The 7,383-nt window shown below is 41.9% G+C and overlaps 1 non-coding gene across 1 annotated transcript; it reads right to left on the minus strand.

Annotated features, from left to right (window-relative positions):
* Positions 1-6,950: 6,950 nt before the first annotated feature.
* Positions 6,951-7,163, minus strand: LOC119620195 (small nucleolar RNA U3). The gene has a single exon (XR_005236671.1). It is a non-coding gene; the product is annotated as a small nucleolar RNA U3 (small nucleolar RNA).
* Positions 7,164-7,383: the final 220 nt, after the last annotated feature.

The raw sequence follows: 7,383 nt of genomic DNA on the forward strand, positions 1-7,383 counted from the left end.
GCTTCTTGTATTTGGATGTCTAGATCTCTTAGCAAGGCCAGATAGCTTTTCCTCAATTATTCCTTCAAATAACTTTTCCAAACTTTTAGATTTTTCTTCTGCCTAAGTAGCACCAATTATTCTTAGGTCTGGTCATTTAATAATCCCAAATTTCTTGGAGGCTTTGTTCATTTTTTAAAAAAATTCTGTTTTCTTTGTCTTTGCCTGATTGGGATAATTTGAAAGCCTTGTCTTTGAGCTCTGAAATCCTTTCTTCTACTTGTTGCAGTCTATTGTTGAAACTCTCCACTACATTTTGTATTTCCCCAAGTGTGTCTTTCATTTCCAGAAACTGTGCTTGTTTTTTCTTTATGATATCTATTTATCTGGAAAATTTTTCATTCATATCTGAAATAGTTTTTTTTAAATTTCTGTATGTTGTTTTTCACCTTTCTCTGGTATCTTCTCGAGTAGCTTCTACCTTCTGAATCCTTTATCTGGCAATTCAGAGCTCTCTTCTTGGTTTGGATCCATTGTCAGGGAGCTAGTGTAGTATTTTGGAGGTGTTATAGAACCCTGTTTTTTCATGTTATCAGAGTTACTTTTCTGTTTCCCTCTCATTTTGGTAGACTATTTCTTCAAATTGTTCTTGAATTTATATTTGATTTGACTGCATTTTTTAAAATTTAAATTTCTCTTGTTCTTCTCTCTCTCTCTCTTTTTTTTTTTGAGACTGAGTTTTGCTCTTGTTGCCTGGGCTGGAGTGCAATGGCACGATCTCGGCTTACTGCAACCTCCACCTTCCGGGTTGAAGCGATTCTCCTGCCTCAGTGTCCTGAGTAGCTGGGATTACAGGCATGCACCACCACGCCTGGCTAGTTTTGTATTTTTAGTAAATACAGGGTTTCTCCATGTTAGTCAGGCTGGTCACGAACTCCCGACCTCAGGTGATCTGCCCACCTCAGCCTCACAAAGTGCTGGGATTACAGGCGTGAGCTACTGTGCTCGGCCTTCTTCTCCCTCTTAAGGATCAGACCATAGTGTTTATTTTAGCCTAATTTGGTTCTTGGTGCTTGTAGGGGAGAAGATGTGGTATAAGTTCATTAGTTATAGAGAGTGTTTGTGTGCTGTTTTTCTCTGATGCTGGTATATTCTTGGTGTGTCGGTGAGTTGCCTGTCTCTGATGGAGTTGAAATGGCAGGGATCTCTTGAAGCTTACCTTATTCTTTCATGGTGTATAGTTTATTTATTTAATTTTTATCCATTGTTTCATTTACTGACTTGATGATTCAGGCTTAAGGCTAATAGGGGAGGTATCCCTGGGTATGCACTGGTTTTGGCTAAGACAAGTGAGTAAGATGTAATACCCAAGAGTGGGCTGAGGTTCCAGCTTCGATGAGGGTGACTGAGGGAGCTCTCAATTAGATGTGTTAAGGTTTTATCAGGGTGAAGAGTGGGAGCTGCCTGCACTCTCCTGCCAGGTCAGCAAGAAAGCTATTCACCTCACAGCCTCACTTCTGTCCTAATGTTTCAGCTGTTCAGATAGGCATCTGTTTTTATCTCCAGGGAATGTTGATGTTCCAAGTAGGGAGGAATTGTGACTCTGCTTCTTATGCAGGCCTGAATCATGTGGGTACTCCTCCTGGGGGCTGCACTTACCCTGGATTGTTCCAGAAAGGCTGTCTACAGTGCCTCCATATTGCACTCCTGTGAGGGAAGCCCCAGCTTTGTCTGCATTGGAGTGCCAAGGGGGAACCAAGACCCCTTCTCCAAGGTCTTTCATGATCAGAGGCTGTATTCTTGTTGGGCTAGAGGTGCAGACTTTCCCTAGTGTGCCCAGCCCTGCAATTGTGTCTCTGTTGTGAGAAACTACCCACCAGCAGAAAGATCTGGAACTTAAGGTCTATTGTTCAAATTCTTTTGTCCCATGGGGTGATACCTTGATGTCGTGTTCTCTACTTTCCCATAGGGATGAGGTTTCCTGGGAGCTGGGTTGCAGTGATTGTTATTGCTTTTCTGGCTCTAGCCACCCAGGGGAGCTACCAGCCTCTGGGTTAGTGCTGGGGAACATCTGCAAAGCGTCCTGTGATGTGATCAGTCTTCAGGTCTCCCAGCCATGGATACCAGCACCTGCTGTGGTAGAGGTGGCAGGGGAGTGATGTAGACTCTGTGAGAATCCTTGGCTGTAGATAGATTTAGTGTGCTGGCTTTCTTGAGTGCTGGTTGTGCTAGCAGTGAAGTTGCTGTGTGGATACATTCAGGACCTCTGGTTAGCCAGGATGTTACAGGCAGTGGAATTAGGTATTGTTTTCTTCTTCTTGGGATCAGGGTTATTCTGACATGAGTTGCTGTAATGGCCTGAGTTTGTTGGCCTCCAGCCAGGAGGTGGCACTTTTAAGGGAACACCAGCTGCAGTGTAAGTAGAGGGATTTGAGCTAGAGAAATACCATCAGGTGGGGGCAGGGTTAGGTGGGTCTGAGGTCAAACTCTTCTTGGGCAGAGCTTGCCGTGGCCACTGTGGAGGATGAAGGTGTGGTTCTGAGGGCAATGGGGTTATGTTTTAGAAGGGAGCATGGCTGCCTCTATTTAGCAGTGTTATTTGCCAGGGAAGTGCGAGGTAGCCAGTAGCAAAAGGCCTCACCTTCCTCCCACACAGTTGGCAAGGCTGTCTTGCTCCTGCAGTGCCCTGCTAACGGTGAAACCTGTGTGCAGAACTCACACGTGCACCAGGCCAGGAGCTTCCTCCCTGAGAAAGTAAGCATGGCTTTCAGGCCACAGCCCCTGCCCATCTGTTCACAATGGCAGCAGCTCTTGTGCCTGTATCTGCAGCTGTTCTTGTTTGTCCCCCAGATTCTGCTCAAGGAAGTTCATGCCCAGTAGAGAGTATCACAAAATTCAGCTGGCAGCTTTATTCACCCTTTATTTATTTAAAGCTGATTATCATCAGCTTTATTCACTGATGAACTTTATTCATCAGTCAGCCTTCCCTAATTCTGCTGACTGCCTTCCCCAAGGGACCCGGTGAGATACAGTCAGGTATGACTTCCCTGGGCTCACGCTGGAGACTGGGAGTGACTAAAAGGGTCTTCTCACTGCTGCTTCTCCTTTTACATTTTGCGCAGCTCCCTAAATCCATTCCAGCTCTAGGTAGGGTTAAATCCTTCCCCCATGATCTGAGTTTTCAGATTCCCCAGTGGGGATGTGTGTTTGGAGGCAGGTTATTCCCCCCTCACACTTTGGGAACTCACAGTTTTTCTTCTGTCTCACTGAGTTTTCTATGGCATGCCATTTCTTTCAAAGCATCTGTAAATTCTTTTGGTTTTCCTGGTATGTTCCTGTAGTTCTTGGAACAAAAGTTCACAGTGTAAATCTCCACACACTGTTCTGACCATCCAAGTGGGAGACGCATGTTATCCCTGCCTACTATCTGCCTTCTTCCTGCAGCCTCTTGGGATGTGCAACTTTGAGATGTTTTTGTAGGCACAGCTGTGTTCAAACACTTTGAGGGCTGTCAGGAGAAGTGAATTAGTCTTATTCTGTTGTTCAGAGGTCACAGTTGTGAGTTTAGTAGTAAACGCCTCTATATCATGATGGGATTTCCAAGTAATTCTTACAGTTTCCAACTCTGGTACAGGCTCTCTCCTGTCCCAGGAATTCATGCAGAAGCTGAGTACTCACATTTCAAGATAGATATAGATAGATGGATAGATAGGTAGATTTCCAAACCAGTAAGAAGGGATACTGGATAAGCTCTCAGATCCCTTCCTCTTCTAATAGTTTGTCATTCCAAACCTTTGCATTAGCATGAGAATTGTGTGTCATGAAGCTGAAGTGCCATCGAGGAGCCGTCTGAGTGTGAAAGAAGTTCATACATGGCAGTGAGTATTAATTTAGTTTTCACAGCAACCCTATTTCCCTGGGATTTTCACAAAATTAGATAAATCAAAGCAATTAAATAATAGTATCTTTTCTTAAGTGAAGCAATTAAAACACTTATCACAGACCCAAAAGGTTAAAATTCATATCTGGTTTCTAATTTAAGAGAAAAGATTTCTTAGAAAATGGGGATGACTAGGTAGTAACACATTCTTTTATAAATGAAAATCAAATCACCATAGCAGCAAGCACATAAACATCACAGGAGGTCCTAGGGAAGCTGTGATGAAATGAATTACTATAGCCTAGTGCACGATACCATCAGGAAACATAATGTTAAATAGTTTTCATCAATTAGAGATTTCAAGATATTTTAAAGGGGTCACAAATAGTATAAGGTTTTCCAGCTATAAAATCAATTTTTGAATCTAGGTAAGCAGTCAGAACACAAATATTTTGTGCAAAATTAAAATTTCATACTTGTGGTTTTAAGAAGCCTCTAATAAAGGGGTGAGCTCAACAATATTATACTCTTAGTAAATGAAACTAATAGGAGTGAAGGATGAGAGGAGTCCTAAATGAGGTACTTTTTCCTCATATACATTATAATCAGATTCTCTCTCGTCTGTGTCATTGCCCGTGCCAGCCCATTGCACAGCGCTCAGTGGGGTCTCTGAAAGGGGAAGTTAATATTAAATGAAAACATTTGCTCTCTCTATACTTATGGCTTTCACTTAGTCTCTTGGGAACATATAAATTCTTTCTAGATCTTGTAATAGGCTTATCCACCAGTCTATGCTCAGCCCACTTCAATTCTTTTAATCACTTGACTTGGAGGTGCATTGACACAAAGGCAGATGATTCAGTGCCAAATGCACCTTCCTCTCAGCCCCCAACCAGATAATAAACAAAATTAGCTGTGTCTGGCAAGTGGGTCTATTTGAAAATGAAGTAAATAGCTCTGTTACTTCCATGGCTTGTGTGAATTAAACACTCAATTGGATGGGATGCACATCTCAGTTTGTTTTTGGTGACTCAGGAATCACTCTGGGATTTTCGAGCTGGTGGGGACCATAAAGATCATACAGACCAGTGCTTCATAAACCTGGCTCAGTTTCAGAGTTTCTGAAGGAGTTTTTAACAAATTCATATTACCGGCCAGGTATGGTGGCTCACGCCTGTAATCCCAGCACTTTGGGAGGCCAAGGCGGGTGGATCACCGGAGGTCAGGAGTTTGAGACCAGCCTAGCCAACATGGTGAAACCCCCTCTGTTAAAAATACAAAAATTAGCTGGACATAGTGGCAGGTGCCTATAATCCCGGCTACTCGGGAGGCTGAGACAGGAGAATCGCTTGAATCTGGGAGGCGGTGGAGGTTGCAGTCAGCTGAGATAGTACCACTACACTCCAGCCTGGGTAACAAAGAGCAAAACTCTGTCCAAAAAAAAAAAAAAAAAAAATCATATTACCTTACTGAGCTCACCCCAGATCTAGCAAAGTAGAGTCTCTAGGCTTGGGTCTGGCAATTTCCCCTGATGACTCTGATTTGGGGAACAGAGATCTGGCCTTATATTTTTATAGAGGTCTGGAGAAACTGGGCATGTGTCGTGAATAGATTTAGGGTTATTGAATTAAATGACTTGCCCAGGGGCTGGATAATGACAGAGCTAGGGTCAGAACCCATACATCCCTGATTCCATTTTTCTTTTCTCACCACCACCCACTGATATGGCCAACATCATTAAAAAGGATGTAATTTGTACCCATTTGCAAGTAAAAAGTGCTCAGAAGTACTTATATCAGAATATTACATGCCCATCTCAGAATATCACACCACACACACACACACACACACACATACACATACACACACACACACACATATACACATACACACAGACACACAGCGCCCAGATCTTTGGGCTTCCTTACTGCCTTTGACATACCTTTCTTCAATTCTGTCTTTTGACATTTTAATTATCTTCCCGACAGTTTCCTGAATTGGTCTTCTCTTTGGCTGTTTCACTGCCTTTCAGGGCTTCTGAAGTCTGTTTACTTGCTTTCACTCGTTTTCTATCAAAACTGTTCCTCGTGGGAGGGTTGGTTCTAACATTGTTTCCTCACCTTTCATTTTGTTCCTTCTTTTAGTTGAATGAGACTGCCATTGTGTAGACTTTTGATAGCAAGGTTGTTTTGTCTATTTTTTTCCATTTACCTCTGGTGGACACGTGAACAGTCACATTTACTGTGGGAGTGGACATAACTGTGGTCATTCTATGACCTACGTACGTTCTTAACTGCTGTTGCTGAGTCAGTGGGTGAGAGCTCTGTGGTGGGGGAAGGAAGCCTAGTGGGGCCAGGTGATTGTAAACGCTGGTGATTAATTGGGTTGCAGCAGGGACATATTTGTGGAAGAACAGCTAAATGGTGGTAGTCTATATTTGAAATGAAGGGTTATTGACTCTGCAACTATATACTCTCTAGTCACTGTATTTACAGTGAATTCTAACAGCATATCTATTGCTGGTACTGCCCAGTGATGAAATATTCTGTTTTCAAAAAACAGTTGTAAGTATTCTATTTTTATGCTTAGTAATGTGACAATTTTATGGTACCTTAAGGATAACTTCCTTTTAGGCTTTGAAAGTAGACTAACAACAGATGGATGAAACACTTGCATTAAAATAATGAATAAAGATACACGGAAGTCATTTAATAATAAAAGACTTATACATGATTTTATATTCATAGCAAATTGCCAGTTACAATCTCTTAGGTATAAAAGATTCCTATGTCTGCTTCTTATCTCTCTTCCATTTGGTTAATTATAACTTCCCTTTGAGTTCATTCATTCATTTATTTAATCATTCAATAGTACTTATTAAGCACAAAGTATCAGGTGCCATGTTAGGTTGCAATCCCCAGGGGGCTCCTGGTCTAGTGGGGGGACTGTCATGTGGACAGGCTGTGATAAAAGTCATAACAGAGGCCAACAGCCTGGTGTGTAGCCTTGTGCACTTTTTGTTAAGCTCATATAACTGTGTATTTTGGTTTTTTATTTTTTAAAAAATTATTATTATTATTTTTTGATGGGAACCACAAAGACTGCCTTCTTTCCCTCTCATTCTTCCTGAGGAAGAGAACAATTGTCAATGGTAAAGGGCAGTTGCAGCCAAGCAACACCAAGGGCTGGCTTCACACTCCGGAGAGAGCACACTGTGTTTCCTCCTAGTGGTTTCTGGTGCTCTGCACATTCAGAGAAACCTCTAGTAATGAATTAAAGAAAGGATCCCTGAAAATATAGTATTGGTCTTTGATTTTTAATAAATGAGATGCTGTCATACACTAGTTTTCTTAGCATTAATGTGTGGAAACTCCTCTCGATTAAGAGTAAGGCATACTTCACTCTTTTTGATGAAATACCTATTAATCTTTGGTGGGGATAGGACTTAATTTATTCAACCTTTCCCCTAATTTGGGTATTTGGTTTGTTTCTAGTTGTTTTGCCATCGTGAACAATTCTCAACA

The sequence above is a fragment of the Chlorocebus sabaeus genome, chromosome 17 (assembly GCF_047675955.1).
Source record: "Chlorocebus sabaeus isolate Y175 chromosome 17, mChlSab1.0.hap1, whole genome shotgun sequence".
Taxonomy (NCBI): domain Eukaryota; kingdom Metazoa; phylum Chordata; class Mammalia; order Primates; family Cercopithecidae; genus Chlorocebus; species Chlorocebus sabaeus.